At 41.4% G+C, this 21,931-nt stretch overlaps 1 protein-coding gene across 3 annotated transcripts in view; it reads right to left on the reverse strand.

Moving 5' to 3' along the window:
- LOC120059182 (vitamin D3 receptor A) overlaps positions 1 to 21,931 on the reverse strand; it is a 77,449-nt gene that overhangs the window by 35,520 nt on the left and 19,998 nt on the right. Inside the window, exon 1 of one of the 3 annotated variants that reach the window (XM_039008035.1) lies at positions 4,629 to 4,805. The exons of the other annotated variants lie outside the window; for them this stretch is intronic. The gene's annotated coding sequence lies outside the window, so the exon portion shown is untranslated. Of the gene's footprint in view, positions 1 to 4,628; positions 4,806 to 21,931 lie in introns of those variants that run through there. 3 annotated transcript variants of the gene reach the window in all.

The raw sequence follows: 21,931 nt of genomic DNA on the forward strand, positions 1-21,931 counted from the left end.
ACTCACAATTTTGCGTAAGAACACAGCCATGAATAAAGAATGGTACCAACACATCCTTCGAGAGCAACTTTTCCCAACCATCCAGGAACAGTTTGGTGACGAACAATGCCTTTTCGAGCATGATGAGCACCTTGCTATAAGGCAAAAGTGATAACTAAGTGGCCCGGGGAAAAAAACATTGATATTTTGGGTCCATGGCTAGGAAACTCCCCAGACCTTAATCCCATTGAGAACTTGTGGTCAACCCTCAAGAGGCGGGTGGACAAACAAAACCCCACAAATTCTGACAAACTCCAAGCATTGATTATGCAAGAATAGGCTGCCATCAGTCAGGATGTGGCCCAGAAGTTAATTGACAGCATGCCAGGGCGGATTGCAGAGGTCTTGAAAAAGAAGGGTCAACACTGCAAATATTGACACTTTGCATCAACTTCATGTAATTGTCAATAAAAGCCTGACACTTATGAAATGCTTGTAATTATACTTCAGTATTCCATAGTAACATCTGACAAAAATATCTATCTGAAGCAGCAAACTTTGTGGAAATTAAATTTTGTGTCATTCTCAAAACTTTTGGCCATGACTGTACAAACGGATAATATGCTAATGAAATCACCAGACTTCCCTAAGTATCCCTGGATATGGGCATCCGAAACTGGATAACTAATATTATTCTCTTGCTCATCAAAGCAATATAATAAAATAAAATAAATAACATTATCCCTTTCCCCAGATCCACACTGCTGCAGCGACTCTGAACTTTGGACCTTGTTTTCGGCATTGGCTGGAAATGAATAGGCCGCCGTGTTGTTGGCAGGCTGACAAAAGTGAAAAGGGAGAGAGAAAAAAAACAACTTGTGGTTTAGAGTGGTATGGGGGGCCCCAAATCCCTTCGGCGAAGCCTCGTAGGGATGAATAACAGGAACATAAACTTGCATAGCAGCATAACTGAGCTGAGCAGTGCTGAGCTTTACGATGCCGACTGTCCACACCCCTCTCTCGCAACCATGGTGGAATGTATATCTGAATTCTACTAGCTATGTATTATTAGTAACGAAGCCAACTTTCCCTTTGATCAATCTTTTATTTACTTCAACAGTAAGAGACTGTCATTACATTAATAGATACATTTAAGAGCAAACTTTTAAAAAAGAACTGTAGTGCTTATGGTCTCCGAAACTGGACAGGATGAAGTATGGCATCTCTGACTGGGGTCAAGGTGTGTCATCTTGTGAGCACAAATTAGAAGAGTTGTGACCACACAAAATCTAACCTCCCACCCCGTCCCCTCTCTAAAATATGTTTTCAGCCCATCCTCCATTTGCCTTGACTTAATCAAGAGAGGGCTGTAGTTCAAAGTTCAGAGGCGCAACAACAGTCAGAGGATGCACACAGACAGAAACACAAATCAGATTACCACAGCAAAGAAATCCCTCTCTGTGGGAATGATTGCCTGAACTCTGATAAGTGCATAAAGCAGTTAACAAAAACAGACTGGCTTGTAACCTTTGGGATTTAAACTAGCGTGAGACATGTCCAACGGTATAGCCTATCGGGATGACAGGTTATCACAGTGCGTGATGAGCTGGCGGGAGATGAACTTCCTTATAGAGCAGCAAGCCATTTGTTACTCAAGACTGATATGTCAGCCATCTTACTCAGGCAGCTTTGACTGACAATTAGAGAGAATGGAGGGCAGACCGATAAGGTAAAAGGAGAGATGACTTGTATGTTCCCCACAGGGCACTAATAACATACCTGGTCAAAGGTTTAGATGTGGCAAAACCTCCTACCTTGTGGAAACAACTAGTCAAATAACTGCACAAGAGCACAAGCATGTACTACAGCCCTGTGTAATGCAAAGACAAGTAGTGTACTTTTAAACATCTGGGAAACAGGATATTGTTAATGTGTAAAATAACAAGCAAAAACCAAATAAGGCAAATTACTAGAGCCCGACCGAAATGTGATTTATGGGTCTGATACTGATTTTAGGGGGGCAAAAATCACCAATTACATCTGCCGATAGTGTGGAAAGAAAAAAATACTTTAAAATATTTTTCAAAATTGTGCTCCAAATGATTCACAGAATTTAAATTATGTTTTCTTAACATTACAATTACATTATTTAAAGAACATTTTGTGGTTTACATGATAACCACCAAAAAGCAACTTTATCCTCTATAAATATGAAAGTAAATACAAAACACTTCTTCAGTTTACCTTCTTAGACACATCTTTAAGTTATACATATCTATGGGGGTAGATAAGAATGTAGAAGTGTTTGTGCTGATGAACCACAAGCACACTAATAAACAAGGGCTGAATTAATTGAACTTGGTCAAAAGTAAACCTGAAACTTCACTTTTCACAAGATCAAACTATGCAGTGAAATCCTGTAACATGCGGTTCATAATGCCACCACTTTGCATTGAGTAGATTTACTAGTGCTTTACAACAGTCAAAGGTCATGTAAATAAACACTTTACGCTTGTTCGGAGATACTTTCGAGAGATGGGAAACTCCATTGTATTAACAGCCATTGTGTACGTTTCCCATGCATCGTGCAGTGCATTCTGGCAATTCTGGAACAAGGAGAGCTCTCCTTCAAGGACTGCATGGGAGTCAATTGGGCACTAGCTCAAAAAAAACTTTAGCATTAATTGTCAACAAGAAGTACAACGCATTTTTCAGAGATGAGTTAATTAACTTGTTCTCTGTAATATCGCAGAGTTCTGGAATTGTGACATTACGTACTTGAGGAAAATAGGCAGGTTTCTTGACTCACCCTGACAGACGCAATTGCCTGGCGATTAGCTCAGCAACCACGCAACACAGCATGACAATATGAACGCGACTGATCGAAAGTGCTGTGTGAGGTGTTTTACGTTCCTCCATTCATTGCCCAATGGGATTCCTATCACCTCTTTTCTCTCCCTCTCTGGCTTGTTATCACAATGTACTGTGTTATGACAAGCACAGGCTAGCTGTTCATTACAAAAAAATATTCTTACTGAAACCATAAATTACACTGTTATTCAATACAAAATGTACTGGCTATATATATTTCAACTGCAAATGGCATGCACTGATGACTGAAAACGTTAATGCAGTAAAATGCTTGCCTGCCACACTGGTTTTAATTTAGTTCTAATTTAGCTAGCTAGCTAACTTTCTCATCACTAATAATGCACATGGGCTGAATGATTTATCTGCGCCATCTAAATAAGCACACTAACATAACAGGCCCAGATGGTAACAGTGTTATTATTGTATGAAGGATGAGTCAGCGTTGACTTTGGCAGCAGTCTAGTGTTCGCACATAAGTAGCACAAATTGCAAGCTAGCCTGGCTAACTACCTTGCTGGCTAGATAGTGCCTAACTACCTTGCTGGTTAGTTAGTCAGCTAATGTTAACCAAGTGAGCATGTGATGACAGGGCTGCTTGTTTGGTGAAGTGTACTTTTGTTTATTTACTTATTGAAATACGCTGTCGCTGGCTGTGGCAAGCTAACCACCATGCACCACCGTCAAACCACCATGCCCACTGAGTCACGTTGGGACTTACGGGCTGAATGATGTTCATTGAGCAGCAAACGCACATTTGTTCATTCTAAGTAAATAATAGTTGTGCTTTATCGGTGGAATAAAGACGGATACAAATATTTCTGTGAAAGTCTAATAATCAGCCGATAATATTGTAGCGACCCGCATATCATAAATCGGTTGGGCTCTACAAATGACACAGCATTTCTGAACTCCTCATTTAGAGCAGAACTAGTAAAGTAGCCAATTTTGTTAGGAAAGGAATTTCAAAAACACCTGAAAGAGATTTACCAAAACTGCAAAATACAAGGGACTAGTATATTCATATTTTGCCGTTCTTGCAAATCCCCTTGACGTTGTTTGTTAACATATGTTAAGACTGTTAGTAAACAAAATAGCTGCTCATCATCAATATAGGCCTGTTGTAGTAAAGTGATCCTCCTGTGGGGAACAATGCCCCCTCTGCTGGAAAGCCACGTGGGGTCTCTTCAAATCAGATTTCAACACCAGTGTGACAACTCAGCTGCTGAGGTCACGCAAAGATCAATGGAATTCTGTCAATTACAGAATTGCAGTATAGAACCAAAGCATCAATGAAACACCCAGCAGACAGCTGCAGTGCATGAAAAATGAACTGAACTGACACACTTATAGCTAATGTCCGACTAGGCTAGATTTTACTATGGCCACCATCACTTTTCCCTGAAGAGTCACATTTAAAAAAAACTTGCCCATTAAAACCCAAGAGGCTAGGTACTCACATTCAAGTATTAGATGGGCTCACTAAGCATTCACCGAGTGGAGCTGTCAATGAGTGCTCAGTGCTCACCGTGTGGTCTTTTTCTGTCGACAGCTTGTGTTCACACATTCATTGGCCGGGCATTGAACACAGGCTAATTTAATAGTCCAATGCACAAAGATAAGCTCCCAAAGAAACTGCTCGAAAAGTGTTCACCTCCTAAAATAAAAGCTAGAATACCTTACATTACTAGGCAGAAACTACAAGAAATCCTTAAATGACTATAAACATAGAATTGATAAGTCAGACTTCGTCAAACTAGGTAAAACACAAGAGCACTGACCTGAGCGACTCAAAGAGGGGTCTGTGGATCCATTTCCTCTGAATTAGAAAATACAGTTTCCAGACAAAATCCCCCAAGGTCTGTGAGAAAAAGAGTATTATCCTCTCTCCTCTGCCTAACACTCCTTTTGGTGGCTCTCTTATTCTTTCAACCCCTCAGGTGCAGTAATGTCTCTCTGTACCGGTTCAGTAGTGATGCCAAAGAGGTGAGTGGTGTTAGTTAATGTTTAACATACTCATGGGGTCAGCAGTGCAAACTCCAGGACTGGCGTGGGCAAAAGAGAGAGGTCCACCAACATATGAGATGTGGCCCACAAATGTTCTCATAACATCCTGACATGCAATTCCATTCATCAAAATAAAAAGGACCATGAGCAAGGAAAGGCTGTAGTGAAACCGCAACAGTTAACAGACCAGCCTTTAAAACAAGAGTATGTACTTGACATTCACTTAAGTGGGGAAATAATTACATAAACACAGTAAGTAGGATGTGTGGACAGATCAAAGTTAGCATTATATTAACATAATGCAGCGTAACGGTATTATGGTGCTCCGATAGTTACGGTGAGATTGCTTTCAACCAATATTTGGCAAAGTAAAACTTACATTCTAGCTGAATAAGCCCCTTTGATTTAGATTTTTTTCTATGGAATCAGCTATAAGCTGGAACAGCCCACATGACATTGGAATGTTGTAGGTTAGCAGAACCATGTTCTGAAATGTCTGAAGAGTTTAGCTCTGCTTGTCGTGTGCACTGAGCCACCGACCAGTATGTTGTTACATCACCTGACCAATGGGAGTAGGGCCTACATAAAAATAAATTTAAAAAAATCACTTGACAGGAAGGTTTGGATTTTATTACAGTACTGCATTACAAAAACACAGGTGATGGAAAGTGTAGGGGAGTGCACTTAACCTCAAGACAAGACATGGCAGATGAGCCCTTCAAAAGAGAATCATCAGGCTATGCATCTCTATTAAAACACTGGCAGTGACATATGACCTTGGGAAACGCCACATTGTCTGTACAGCACCGAGACGTCAAGTTTGTGAGGGGGTTGAGGAAACTATACATTAAGTTCTCCTCAGCTAATAGGGGTGGACTCAACAAGAACATTGAGATTATCAACTTGGTTTAGAAGGGGAACAGATTAAGATCTGAGCTTTGTCCACTGCCAAATCTTCATGTTTGGCAAAAAAAAGGTGCCAAGCGTAACATATTAGCCTGTTGAACAAAAAGGTGCCTAATATGGCAGTAATAGCCCTACAGGCAACATGAGGAGATTTATGATTAGGAACACATTCATCTTCACTTCAGCCACTCAAAATAACCTAATTTAAGAAATTCCCTTCATTTTAGATCGGTAGATTATTGAACAATTACTAAATTGGTTGAGAGTTAGGGTAAGCATACCTATTAACCCTTGTGGTGTTCATGTTTTTGTTATTCACCCAATGTTCGCAGGTCTGACGGACCCACAACATTATTGGGTTTTTAAAACAATACAGCCATAACAATTTACGTAAGAATACTTAACTTAGATGTTGACTTAAATTACAAGCAATATAGACAGCATACATGGTTCCTATTTGCCATTTACCTCTGCTAGATCACATTTATCAATAAAAGCGCTGTTTGAAAAAACATTGGTGGAATAAATCATGTTATCATGAACAAATATAAATGAAACAAGGTTTATCACTATTGATGTTTATTGCGTTGAAATGAACAAATTGGAAGGACAAACTGTACATATAGTATTTTATGGAAATGATTAAAAAAAGTCCCATTGAACAGAAATTAAGGCCAAGGGACAGAATTTTACTGTGTGTTGCAAATGTATTTCTTGCACTTGACGCATGTGTATTGTGTCTTCCTGTCCTTCTTGGGTCCACACACGTCACAGCGCTTCTTCTTGTTGCTACCGGCTGCAAACTAGAATAATGAACACTTAGTTCAGGAATTTTACTCTCACACACACACCAGGGTAGGAGAGTTAGACACACACGCAACATCACTCACACTTACTTCTGGTATTGTTGTTGTTGGTTCTGTGGGTCGGGTGGATGGGGCATCCTCATCCTGAATCCTCCTCACGATGGCTGCAGAAGCTGGGGTCCTTGGGATATGTTGCCTCCTCTGGATTTGAGGTCTTACCAAATGCCTTACCCAGCTTCTCGAGAAAGAGACATTTCCTCCGGAGCTTCCCTCTGTTCCAATCTGGGTTCAACACCTTCCAGATGACAAACGTGTTGTTTGCCGAGATGTTCAAGATGTTGAAGAATATCACAAGTGGCCAGTGCAGGGTTTTCCTTCTTTTGCAGTTGTAGCCAGTCACCAGCTTGTCTAAATTATCCACCGCTCCTTTTGTGGCATTATAATCCATTATGATTTCAGTTTTTTGTTATGTTCCTGGCCACAGATTCTCCCATCACTATGCAGAGTACTCACGAGTACCACATTTCTGGCTTTCTTTGGCACGTAGGACGTGTCGGCCGTGAACACAAACTTAGAGGAATTGATAAGCCTGTTCCGTGTATTTAACAGCTGAGGTGGGAGCTCTGGCTTGTTTTTTCGTACTGTTCCTACCATCGCCAGCTTCCTCTTGAGGAGCTCCTGTCCCAGCTTGTGCTAAGTAAAAAAATAAATAATAATAAGTTATTGCATGTGATGTTGTGGCCACGGAGTCCCTGTGTCACATCCAGGACAACCTGCATCCTTTGGTTCTTCTCAGGGGCTCCTCCATCTCGCTTCCCCGTATACACTTGCAAGTTCCACGCATATGAAGCAGCATCACAGGCAGCCCAGATCTTGATTCCATATTTTGCGGGTTTAGACAGTACGTACTGCCTGAAGGGGCACCAGCCACTAAATAGCATAAGCTGCTCATCAACAGTAACGTTGGGCCCAGGGTTGTAAAAAAGGGGAAGGCCGACTAACCACACTGACCTGATTGCAGCTAGCTGGTCTCTCTGCCGCCGAGCTGGTCTGGTGTCTCGGTTATCTAAGCGTATAATCCTGGAAATAAATGGAGGTTTTCCAGAGACATTGTTGCACTGAAATGTTCTCTGCCAGTTTCTGCATCCCACAGGGATTCTGTGGATTCCCCACTGGATTTGAAAACACCAGCAAGGATAAGAACCCCAAAGTATGCATGTAAATGAATTTGGCCCATAGCTCTCCAAAAACACACATTCCCTCCAAATTAGAGCAGTGCAGAATGATTTTTGGGATGGTGTCTGGGATGAACAGTTCAAAAGAAGACTATGTCCTGCACATGAGTAACCGCCATCCGCGTTGGCCCTGGTTGTATCCTTATCCCATTGGTAGCCATGCGGGGTGGCTCATTCCTTCAGCAAGAAGACCATTACATTTCACAATTTTTTTGACATCCATATTTCTCCTCCTTCAGGCTGTTGATAAGCTGGTCCTGGGGCTGGCTGCTGATGGGCTGGTCCTGGCTGAGGGTCACTCTCATCCTCTTCTTCCAACTCACTTTCAGACTCCGAATTGACAGAGACACGATCCTCATATTTGGAGAATTCTTCATCTTCCAAAGTGGAAGACGCTCCTTCCACACCAGCTTCTCTCTCTGCTGAATTTTTTTTTTTTTCTCCCATACCGATTGATTGTGGTAAGGAGCCACACATGCTAATCTATTTATTTGTTGTCCCTCCCTCAATTTGCACCTGGCTGGGGTAGAGTGGGAATATACTGCATTTTTTTACAATATATCAAAATAATATGTTGTAATAACATTGTGCAGGTTCCCGCAAGACTGTGTAGTTTCACACACTACAAAGGTTAGAGTGTGAGAAAAGCGGGAGACAGGCAGGTTATTGGTGCTATGTTGAAACAGCCGGCACAGGGAGGAGGAAGACCGTGAAGGCAAACCTTTTTGTTTAATTTTTTACTTGTTTTCACCTACACACACACACACATTTTTATTACCGTCGGATCGATTGGACCTGAACACCACATATGTAATATAAATGTGTAGGGAGGTGCATAGTGTGCACTCAATGAAAATGTGTTATTTTGAATGTTCTTCACAGAAGATGAGCCAAGGCCAATGTGTCTCAGATTAATTATTTCTTCAATTGTATCATTTTTCTTTTAGTAATAATTGGATATATGTCCCACAGAACCAAACACCACACAAGGGTTAAGCCCATTTCCATTTTTGGATTTAAAAAAACTAAAATATAGGAACAAAAATCTGCTGTTTAATGTTTCAATTTATTCATCTGGTTATTATATCCATAACTGGTGTTATTATAATAAGCCAATCAGAAGTTTTATTATTAAGTTACTGATCATTGGTTAAGTTCCCACTAATGGCCAATTTCAAAGATGAAAAAAATAAAATAAAAACTTAAGACCCTCAGATACACATTACAGATATTTTTATACTCTCAGATATGTGATCATACTTGGTAAATTATTATTATTATAATAATATTATTATTAAGAGATTCATGTGCTGATACAGTAAATTCTCATGATAGCATATATTACTACTTCCTGCCAATTGAAAATATGGGTTTTTCATACCTGCATATCACACAGTAGCAACATAACCTGGTGAACTACAACAACATATCAGGCATTCACAGCAACTTTTTTTTAATGCATTTTGAACATTGCATTGTTATACATAGATGCCATTTTGTAAATTTGACATCTCTCAGGTGCGCTTAAAGGTACAGGAGCACAAAAAGCACTCCCTCGATACAGAATGTAAATGACAAAATACATATTTTTCAATACTAACTTTGCATAATATTGTAGTCTATAGTGTATATTTATACCCTAAACCATTGGTTTCCAAATATTTTATGAGTAGACTGCTATTCTGTATTTGTCACCATAAAATCACTCCTATTAAGCCCGGTTTGCATTGAAACACATGTCGATAGTGTATGATATCCCTAATATTTCAATGAACATGAGCTTAAATACTGTATCTTTACCAAGATTAGAAACAATTATGAAAAATGTGAAACCTCTGTACTCTATCCAAGACTGGGTGGACAGGTAGTCGATGCAGTGGGAAGAATATGATCAGGTTAGAGGGACAGAAGACCTACAAGTGAGGGACAAAAATGCAAACAAGTGAGGGACAAGAGATGACTATTGGGCAGCTACTCTTGCACTTTTGGGTGGGGGCATCGTCATATTGTTGTCCTTCATTCATCCAGGTGATTTTTTGTTGTTGATCTAGCACCGGTACTTTTAATACACAGTTGATAGGATTTAGGAAGACAAGTTGAACTAATTAAGAAGAAAAGCAGTACAGCAAATGTGAATCACCTTCCAGATAATTCATTTAAAGTTATGGTCTTTGTTGCATGGCTTCTTATCCACAGAGCGCCAGTGTGGGTACAGGGTTGTGTTCTGACCAAGCAACAGACCAACACCGTTCCACTAATCAGGTCTTGATTGAAGTCGATGATTAATTGAGTCAGGTGTGTGTGTGTACTGGTTGGCAAGAACAAAAGCCTAAGTCCACATTGATCTCTGTGGATACGATTGGACACCCCCCTCATAACTGCTACCTTCATGATGAACAGCAATGACCAGTTTATTTTAATACCTTTGGGGAGATTAATATACATTTGGATTATATTCATCTCACCATAAGAAATATAAATTTGCAAGTTTTGAACATCTGGAAATTACAAAAAATATATATATATTTAAGAGGTTGGCTTATTTGGAATACCTATGGTCTTAATACCTATTAAATTCAATCCAGACTTGTCACATTTTTTATGTCTTATTAAAATATGTCACATCTTTTATGTCTTATTAAAATTTGTGTATATATAAATATATATATACACACACGTCATAATACTAAGTCATGACTAATGTTTAATTTTATATCCACTTCTCTTAAAAAAATAAAAATAGGGTTATACCTTAGAAATGTCTAAACTTACATTTGGGCGGGCTTTAAAGGTACTTAGCTATCATTTTATTATGCCTCATTTAGGTTATGTACAGCTATAGGGCATGAGATGTACAGGATGCAATGTACATCAGATGGGCATTTGGGTTCCCATGGGGAGATGGGCCTTGGAAAGCTTTTTGTTACTTGAGGTCCCTCATCGCTCTCGTTGTCCCAGAGTCAAATCAAATTTTATTTGTCACATACACATGGTTAGCAGATGTTAATGCGAGTGTAGCGAAATGCTTGTGCTTCTAATTCCGACAATGCAGTAATAACCACAAGTAATCTAACCTAACAATTTCACAACAACTACCTTATACACACAAGTGTAAAGGGATGAAGAATATGTACATAAAAATATATGAATGAGTGATGGTACAGAACGGCATAGGCAAGATGCAGTAGATGGTATAGAGTACAGTATATACATATGAGATGAGTAATGTAGGGTATGTAAACATTATATTAAGTGGCATTGTCTAAAGTGGCTAGTGATACATTTTTTACATCAATCTTTCCATTATTAAAGTGGCTGGAGTTGAGTCAATATGTTGGCAGCAGCCACTCAATGTTAGTGGTGGCTGTTTAACAGTCTGATGGCCTTGAGATAGAAGCTGTTTTTCAGTCTCGGTCCCTGCTTTGATGCACCTGTACTGACCTCGCCTTCTGGATGATAGCGGGGTGAACAGGCAGTGGGCTCTGGTGGTTTTTGTCCTTGATGTTCTTTATGGCCTTCCTGTGACATCGGGTGGTGTAGGTGTCCTGGAGGGCAGGTAGTTTGCTCCCGGTGATGCGTTGTGCAGACCTCACTACCCTCTGGAGAGCCTTACCGTTGTGGGCGGAGCAGTTGCCGTACCAGGCGGTGATACATCCCGACAGGATGCTCTCGATTGTGCATCTGTAGAAGTTTGTGAGTGTTTTTGGTGACAAGCTGAATTTCTTCACCCTCCTGAGGTTGAAGAGGCGCTCCTGTGCCTTCTTCACCACGCTGTCTGTGTGGGTGGACCAATTCAGTTTTCCCGTGATGTGTACGCCGAGGAACTTAAAACTTACTACCCTCTCCACTGCTGTCCCGTCGATGTGGATAGGGGGGTGCTCCCTCTGCTGTTTCCTGAAGTCCACGATCATCTCCTTTGTTTTGTTGACGTTGATTGTGAGGTTATTTTCCTGACACCACACTCCGAGGGCCCTCACCTCCTCCCTGTAGGCCGTCTCGTCGTTGTTGGTAATCAAGCCTACAACTGTAGTGTCGTCTGCAAACTTGATGATTGAGTTGGAGGCGTGCATGGCCATGCAGTCGTGGGTGAACAGGGAGTACAGGAGAGGGCTCAGAACGCACCCTTGTGGGGCTCCAGTGTTGAGGATCAGTGGGGTGGAGATGTTACCTACCCTCACCACCTGGGGGCGGCCCGTCAGGAAGTCCAGTACCCAGTTGCACAGGGCGGGGTCGAGACCCAGGGTATGTGTATGCACTTCATACGCCTTCCACTAGATGTCAACAGGCAGTAGAATGTTGAATGGGGTGTCAAGCTTGATGTGAGACCGAATGAGAGCTTCTGGAGTGACAGGTCCGCTCTATTGGCAGTATTCAACTGCACACCAGGGAACCTCACATTGTCTTCTGAAATGCGTTAGCATTTCGTTGTGTATACCTCTGGCTCGGATTTTATTGGATACATATGAGAAAAACATCATAAAGTTGGATTTTCAACCGAGTTTGACCAGTTTATTAGACGTTTATTGGGACTTTTGGAATTTTTCGTTCCATGCGCTAAGAGTTCTTGGAAAAAAACAAAACAACGATTTATTCTGGAACTAGGACGCCTTGCACAACATTCTGATGGAAGATCATCAAAAGTAAGAGAATATTTATGATGTTATTTCGTATTTTTGTGGTTTGTGTTGGCTCCAACAAGGCGGAGAATTGTTGGGCGCTGTCTCACAATATTGCATGCTGTACGTTGTACTAAAGTTATTTTTTTTAAATCTAACACAGCGGTTGCATTAAGAACCAGTGTATCTTTCATTTGCTGTACAACATGTATTTTTTAGTAAAGTTTATGATGAGTTTTTTTGGTTAGATTACGTGACTGTCCAAAATATCTCCGGACAATTTGGTGCATTATGGCTACGTATTCACAATGTAAAACCATGATTTGTACCTCTAAATATGCACATTTTCGAACAAAACATAAATGTATTATATAACATGATGTTATAAGACTGTCATCTGATGAAGTTGTTCAAAGGTTAGTGATTAATTTTATCTCCATTTGTGGGTTTTGTGAAAGCTATGTTGGCGGTGAATAAATGGCGTTGTGTGTTTGGCTATTGTGGTGAGCTAATATAAATATATATTGTGTTTTCGCTGTAAGACATTTTAAAAATCGGAAATGATGGCTGGATTCACAAGATGTTTATCTTTCATTTGCTGTATTGGACTTGTGATTTCATGAAATTATATGATATCCCTGTGGCGCTAGGCTAGGCTAGTCAGCTTTTTTGATGAGGAGGATCCCAGATCCGGGAGGGTGACTCGTTAGAGGTTAAAATGCGTCGCGGAAGTTAGAATAACAATGATCCAGGGTTTACCAGCCCTGGTAGCACAATCGATATGCTGATAGAATTTAGGGAGTCTTGTTTTCAGATTAGCCTTGTTAAAATCCCCAGCTACGATGAATGCAGCCTCAGGATGTGGTTTCCAGTTTACATAGTCAAATAAAGTTCATTCAGGGCCGTCGATGTGTCTGCTTGGGGGGGGGGGGGGGGGGGGGAATATATGCGGCTGTGATTATAATCGAAGAGAATTCTCTTGGTAGATAATTTGGACCTGGATGGAGTGGTGACAAGGTTACTCTGATCTTTCCAGTAGTAGCCTATGGGATGGTCTGCAGAATGCATTTTAGATTTGGAGACTAGAGAGACATGGAATCAGAAGTTGAAGTGCAGAGGTTTGAATATATATCAAACTGACTACAAATGCATAAGAGACAAAGAAATCCAGTGATTGAGCGGAAAGGTGGTGAGACGAAAAGCATTCCTTGGGAACAAAAATTGGAATATATGCTTCAAAACTGTTTTAATCACACCAACTGAGAAATGTTCCTGGGTTGCCTCAGAACAGTATCGACATATACAATGACTCGGTGACTGAGTTAGCAAACCATGGATATATGGTAGCATTTGCACAAAACTGAAAGCGCAAACCACCGTATTTAACCACGACAAAGTGACTGGGAACGTGGGCGTGTACAAACCAGACCAGCTATGACCCCAATAAGGCAATCAAAACGGTACAGGGTCAAAGTGGAGTTGTAATTCATCGGCTCAGATACGGAAAGCATGTGACAGACTCCATACAATCACAATTACCAGACAAGCTTAACATCTTTGCCCGCTTCAAAGAAAAAAAGGCCACCGCTGCGCACAAAATCTGTTAGCTCTCGTTCTCCATGGCCAATGCGAGTAAGACATTAAAGTACAATAACCCTCGCATGGCTGCCGGCCCAAACAGCATCCCAAGCCACATCCTCAGAGCATGTGCAGACCAGTTGGCTGGAGTGTTTAGACATATTCAATCTCTCCCTATCCCAGTCTGCTGTCCCCACTTGCTTCAAGATGCCCACCATTATTCCTGTACCCAAGAAAGCAAAGTTAGGGGCCTCCAGAGTGGCGCAGCTGTCTCAGGCACTGCATTGCAGTGCTTAAGGCATCACTACAGACCCAGGTTCGATCCCAGGCTGTGTCACAAATGGCCCAGGGTTGTCTGGGTTAGGCCAGCTGGGAATTCTTTGTCCATTCACACTAGCGACTCATGGTGGTCCAGGCCCCTGCAAGCTAACTTCGGTCGCCAGATGGACTGAGTTTCCTCTAACACATTGGTGCGTCTGGCTTTTGGGTTAAGCGAGCAGCGTGTCAAGAAGCAGTGCGGCTTGGCAGCGTTGTGTTTTGTAGGATTCATGGCTCTTGACCTTTGCCTTTCCTGAGCCCGTAGGGGAGTTTCAGCAATGGGACAAGACTGTATGGGGGAGAGAAAGCAAGTGAACTAGAGGCGAAATAATTACAATTTAGCATTAACACTGGAGTGATAGATGTGCAGTTGATGATGTGCAGGTAGAGATACTGGGGTGCAAAGAGCAAGAGGATAAGTAACAACATGGAGATAGTAGTTGGGTGTGCTATTTACAGGTTGGCTGTGTACAGGTAGTGATCGGTAAACTGCTCTGACAGCTGATGCTTAAAGTTAGAGAGAGGGATATGACTCCAGCTTCAGTGATTTTTGCAGTTCGTTCCAGTCATTGGCAGCAGAGAACTAGAAGGAAAGGCAGCCAAAGGAGGTGTTGCCTTTGGGGATGACCAGTGAAATATACCTGCTGGAGCGTGTGCTACGGGTAGGTGTTGCTATGGTGACCAGTGAGCTGAGATAAGGCGGGGCTTTACCTAGCAAAGACTTATAGATGACCTGGAGCCAGTGGGTTTGGCGACGAATATGTAGAGGGCCAGCCAACGAGAGCATACAGGTCGCAGTTGTGGGTAATATATGGGGCTTTGGTGACAAAACGGATGGCACTGATAGACTACATCCAGTTTGCTGAGTAGAGATGTTTCTACAACTTGGAATTCACCTGTGGTATATTGATTGGACATTTGGAAAGGCACACATTGGTCTATACAAGACCTCACAGTTGGCAGTGTATGTCAGAGCAAAAACTAAGCCATGAGGTCAAAGAAATTGTCCATAGAGCTCAGAGACAGGATTGTGTTGTGGCACAGATCTGGGGAAGGGTACCTAAACAAAATCTGCAGCTTTGAATGTCCCCAAAAACAGTGGCATCCATTCTTAAAATAGAAGTTTGGAACCACCAAGATTCTTCCTAGAGATGGCCGCCCAGCCAAATTTAGTAACCAGGGGCGAAGGGCCTTGGTCAGGGAGGTGACCAAGAACCCGATGGTCACTGACAGAGCTCCAGAGTTCCTCTGTGGAGATGGGAGAACCTTCCAGAAGGACAACAATCTCTGTAGCACTCCACCAAGCACACCTTTATGATAGTGGCCAGACGGAAGCCACTCCTCAGTAAAAAGGCACGTGACAGCCCACTTTAAGTTTCCCAAAAGGCACCTAATGGACTCTCAGACCATGAGAAACAACATTCCCTGGTCTGATGAAACCAAGATTGAACTATTTGAATGCCAAGCGTCACATCTGGAGGAAACCTGGCACCATCCCCGTCGGTGAAGCATGGTGGTGGCAGCATCATGCTCTGGGGATGTTTCTCAGTAATAGGGACTGGGAGACTAGTCAGGATCAAGGGAAAGATGAGATCATTGATGAAAAGTGCTGTGGAGCAGACTGGGGGCGAAGGTTCACCTTCCAAGAGGACAACGACCTAATCACACAGCCAAGACAACGCAGGAGTGGCTTCGGGACAAGTCTCTGAATGTCCTAGAGTGGCCCAGCCAGAGCCCGGACATGAACCCGATCAAACATCTCGGGAGAGACCTGAAAATAGCTGTGTAGCGATGTTCCCCATCGAACTTGACAGAGCTTGACAGGATCTGCAGAAACTCCCCAAAATACAGGTGTGCCAAGCTTGTATCTTCATACAAGGCAGTAATCGCTACCAAAGGTGCTTCAAAGTACTGAGTAAAGTGTCTAAATACTTAAGTAAATGTGATATTCCAGTTTATTTTTAATACATATGCAAAAATCATACATTTCTACAAACCTGTTTTCACTTTGTCATTGTGAGGTATTGTGTGCAGATTGCTAAAATAAAAATCCTCACCAATTTTAGAATAAGGCTGTAACATAACAGAATGTGGGAAAAGGGTCTTAATACACTGTAAATAGTTTCACTTTCAAGAGTAGAAACATCGACACTTATACAATCTACATTTGTAATTTTATTTTCCAAACGATTTGTCGCTCAGTGAACATGCCAAGGCAAGAATAAATAATAATTGTAAGCAAGCATGGGCTTGGATCACGACATAAGACGTCGTCAGTAATGGAATAATTATACAGTGAGAGAAAAAGTAGGCCTACTAAACAACGCCAAGAAAACAGACAAAAAAACAACCATATGGCTTCAGCAACGTGTACAGAAAATAATTAGATTGAACAATGTCTAGCTACAGATTCATACATCATCTTTTGGAGAAGGGGAGGCTTGTGCCCTGAGATAAGTGACTGAGTGAAACGGAGTCGCGTGTGCCTGTCTTTGGAAATGATGTTTGTTTTTGGCAGGCATAGGGCTTACATGGTAATTTCAATAATCGTGTAACCGACGATTATGGATGAAGACCATAATGAAAACAAAATAAGTCATAATCGTTATGTTTTCTGGACTTCATTTAAGACTAACTTTACCCCAAAAGCAGTTAAATTACACCTGGTTCACATGTAACACCTGATAAAAGGAGAGAAGGAAAAAACAACCGGTTTTTTTTTGGTATGAAACAAACGGCTGACTTTAGACTACTGCAGCTGTGCAGTGGGGTCCATTTTCCATGGTAACAGACACTTTCTAACGTGACGAAACTTTGTTGCTCCTTGTTCAGCAACGTTTTGTAGCAAACGAGTATCATGAAATTCATGCACCAAAAACAGGGCACACTGACAGTCAGGAGCAGGAGAGAGTGAAAATGTGTGTGTGTGTGTGTGTGTGGGGGGGGGGGGGTTGCAATTCTAATTATTTAACTTCTCTAGGGTATGTGGGACGGTAGCGTCCCACCTCGTCAACAGCCAGTGAAACTGTAGGGCGCCAAATTCAAAACAGAAATCCTATAATTTAAATTCCTCAAACATACAAGTATTTTACACCATTTTAAAGATACACTTGTTGTAAATCCAGCCAAAGTGTCCGATTTCAAAAAGGTTTTACGACGAAAGCACACCAAACGATTATCTTAGGTCAGAGCCAAGTCACAGAAAAACACAGCCATTTTTCCAGCCAAAGAGAGGAGTAACAAACACTATAAAAATCAAACGTTCATTAAATCACACATGAAAGATACCAAATTAAAGCTACACCTTGTTGTGAATCCAGCCAACATGTCAGAATTCAAATAGGCTTTTCGGCGAAAGCAAACGATGCTATTATCTGAGGATAGCACAATAGTAAACAAAGACAGAGAAGCATATTTCAACGCTGCAGGCGCGACACAAAACGCAGAAATAAAAATATAATTCATGCCTTACCTTTGACGAGCTTCTGTTGTTGGCACTCCAATATGTCCCATAAACATCACAAATGGTCCTTCTGTTCGATTAATTCCGTCGATATATATCCAAAATGTAAATTTGGCGCGTTTGATCCAGAAGAACACAGCTTCCAACTAGCTCAAACGTGACGACAAAATATCTCAAAGGTTACCTGTAAACTTTGCCAAAAAATTTAAAACTACTTTTGTAATACAACTTCAGGTATTTTTTAACGTTAATAATCGATAAAATTGAAGACGGGATGATCTGTGTTCAAAACAGGATTAAAACCAACTATAGCAAGCGTTCCGGTTACGCACTTCTATCTAAAAGGAAACGTAATGGACTCTCGTTCAAGATGGCCGTACTTCTTCATAACACAAAGGAATAACCTCAACCAATTTCTCTAGACTGTTGACATCCAGTGGAAGCGGTAGGAACTGCAAGCATGTCCCTTAGAAATCTGGTTTCCCAATGAAAACTCATTGAAAAGAGTGACAAAAAAAAAAAAACATCTGAATGGTTTGTCCTCTGGGTTTCTCCTGCTAAATAAGTTATGTTATACTCACAGACATGATTCAAACAGTTTTAGAAACTTCAGAGTGTTTTCTATCCAAATCTACTAATAATATGCATATATTAGCAACTGGGCCTGAGTAGCAGGCAGTTTACTCTGGGCACCTTATTCATCCAAGCTACTCAATACTGCCCCCAGCTATAAGAAGTTAAGAACAAATTCTCATTTACAATGACGGCCTAGGAACAGTGGGTTAACTGCCTTGTTCAGGGGCAGAATGACAGATTTTTACCTTGTCAGCTCGGGGATTCAATCTAGCAACCTTTCGGTTACTGGCCCAACACTCTAACCACTAGGCTACCTGCCGCCAGTGACCGTGGTAATTTGACAGACAAATCACCGTCATCCAAAATTCCATGACTGTCACAGCCCTAGGCAGACAGGGGTAGAGTTTGTTGCACTGAAGTAACCGTCTGGGCCAAGACATCAGAGGTGGTTACAAAAACAAACAAGGGAAAGTTAATCAAATAAATGTGGGTTTAACCAAACAAAGTTGTGGCTGCACTCAGCAGTCTACAACAGATGCTGCCCCCATGGAGCAAACCAAACGGTCACGCCTCTCCTAATGCTTTACCACCGTCAGGACCCCCAGAGCCCCTTAGTTCCAACTGTCAAATTACCCTCAATATCTCCATGTTGTCATTGATTGCAACCATACTGATCTCAGGAACACTGGCCTCCAAAACATACTTAACACAATCCATCCCAAAAGATTAAGCTTTAAACTTGACACCTCATATCCGTCCACATCAGACTACTGTTTGGCAGAAAATGTGACCCATTTAGATAAGGTTGTAACGTAACAAAATGTGAAAGTCAAGGGTCTGAATGTTTTCCGAAGGCACTGTAAATGTCATGTGATCTGTGGATATGGTGCATAAGGAGTAGAGGATGGAGAGTAGGAAGGAGGGGCTTGGATGACTAAGGTGACCCACTCTGCCCTGATACCTATTCCTATGCTAGCCTGTGTGCTAGTGAGGTATGGTACACTTAGTACTACCATTTGCATGACCTCAACATTTTTCTACACTTTTTTTCCAAGATCTTTTTTCTTCCACATTTGCCTATCCCTACTCTTGTTTCTATTTCATCCTTTTAGGAAAATGAAGGAATTCATTAGCAATTCATTCAAGTGAGCTGCACTGGCAAATCTGAGATCGTTTCGATGAGAGCTTCATATCGATCTTTGTTTTGCTTGTTATCAGACTGCCTAGCTAAATGATGAAATCAATCTCCTAGCACCCCACTCCTTCAGTCAATGGCACAAGGCAGAGAGAACCAGTTTTCATGGTTGATCGTCACCTTTGCCTGGGGGGGTCTACATGCTTGGCCTCGTAGACCGGAGGACTCAGAGTGCTCCCATGATCATTAGTGGTGATACTTAAGGTAATGTTGCCATCATTACTTTCAACAACAGCATTTGCAGCAATTCAGATGGAATTAATTAGCCAGCCTTCACACTTTGTCTACGAGACAACGAGTCAGGTGAATGAGTCGGGAGGCAAAAATCTGCATGACTCAATGAAGGTATAGGCTGGCCTAGCTTATGCATTTGTATGGGCACTATTTGGATGTGCTGATTTGTTGTTTGTAGTCAAGCATGCCTACTATGTGGGTGCACTCTGCTGATATGTTTCTTGTGTTTAGGTACCCACATATGACTGTCTAGGCCTGAAACCGCTTTCCTCAATTTCCTTGCCAGTATCTGTTCATTCAGATGTGGACAAAATGGGGGATAAACATGTTGCCTTTAGACAGTTCCTGGTCGGAACAGAAGATGGGATAGAGTTGCATAGAACTACCTGTTGAGGTTATCCTCTGCTTTTGGCCTCCCCACCACACAAAAAGACCAGCTCACAAAATGCTATCTAAAAATGGACTAAATAGTCTACAATCTAAACACAACACCCCATAATGAGAAAGTGAAAACAGGTTTAGACATTATTGTATTAAAAATAAATACAGAAATACCTTGTTTACATAAGTATTCAGACCCTTTGCTATAATACTCAAAATTGAGCTCAGGTGCATCTTGTTTCCACACAGTTTCTACAACTTGATTGGAGTCCACCTATGGTAAATTCAATTGATTGGACATGATTCGGAAAGGCACACACACGTCTAGATAAGGTCCCACAGTTGACAGTGCATGTCAGAGCAAAAACCAAGCCACGAGGTCGAAGGAATTATCCGTAGAGCTCCGAGACAGGACTTTGTAGAGGCACAGATCAGGGGAAGGGTACCAAAAAATGTCTGCAGCATTGAAGGTCCCCAAGAACACAGTGGCCTCCATCATTCTTAAATGGAAGAAGTTTGGAACCCCCAATCAGACATTTATAGTAAAGTGACCAGACAGAAGCCACTCCTCAGTAAAAGGCGCATGACAGACCACTTGGAGTTTGCCAAAAGGCACCTAAAGGACTCTGACCATGAAACAAGATTCTCTGGTCTGATGAAACCAAGATTTGGCCTGAATGCCAACCCTCACGTCTGGAGTAGATGTCGACCGATTAATCGGAATGGCCGATTAATTAGGATCGATTTCAAGTTTTCATAAATCGGTAATCTGCATTTTTGGATGCCGATTATATTGCAATCCACGAGGAGACAGCATGGCAGGCTGACCACCTGTTACATGAATGCAGGCAGCAAGGAGCCATGTTAAGTTGCTAGCTAGCATTAAACTTATCTTATTTAAAAAAATATATAAAAAATCTTAACATAATCACTACTTAACTGCACATGGTTGATGATATTACTAGTTGAACTAGCTTGTCCTGAGTTGCATATAATCAATGCGGTGCCTGAAATTGTTTCACTTCTCATACGTTCAGTGTAAGCAGAGTCTGGGTATATGCAGCAGTTTGGGTCATCTGGCATGTTGCAAACTGTGTGAAGATCATTTATTCCTAACAAAGACAGTAATTCATTTGCCAGAATTTTACATAATTCTGACATAACATTGAAGGTAGTGCAATGTAACAGCAATATTTAGACTTAGGGTTGCCACCCGTTCGATAAAATACGGAACGGTTCCGTATTTCACTGAAAGAATAAACGTTTTGTTTTCAAAATGATTGTTTCCGGGTTTGACCATATTAAATGGCCTAAGGCTCGTATTGCTGTGTTTATTATATTATAATTAAGTCTATGATTTGATAGAGCAGTCTGACAGAGCGGTGGTAGGCAACAGCAGGCTCGTAAGCATTCATTCAAACAGCACTTTCTTGCGTTTGCCAGCAGCTCTTCGCAATGCTTGAAGCACAGCGCTGTTTATGAATTCAAGCCCATCAACTCCTGAGATTAGGTTGGCAATACTACAGTGCCTATAAGAACATCCAACAGTCAAAAGGTATATGAAATACAAATGGTATAGAGAGGAAGTCCTATAATAACTACAACCTAAAACTTCTTAACGTGGAATATTTTAGACTCATGTTAAAAGGAACCAACAGCTTTCAAATGTTCTCATGTTCTGAGCAAGGAACTTAAACGTTAGCTTTTTTTATTTTTTATTTACATGGCACATATTGCACTTTCACTTTCTTCTCCAACACTGTTTTTGC

This window comes from Salvelinus namaycush, chromosome 14, assembly GCF_016432855.1.
Source record: "Salvelinus namaycush isolate Seneca chromosome 14, SaNama_1.0, whole genome shotgun sequence".
Classification (NCBI taxonomy): domain Eukaryota; kingdom Metazoa; phylum Chordata; class Actinopteri; order Salmoniformes; family Salmonidae; genus Salvelinus; species Salvelinus namaycush.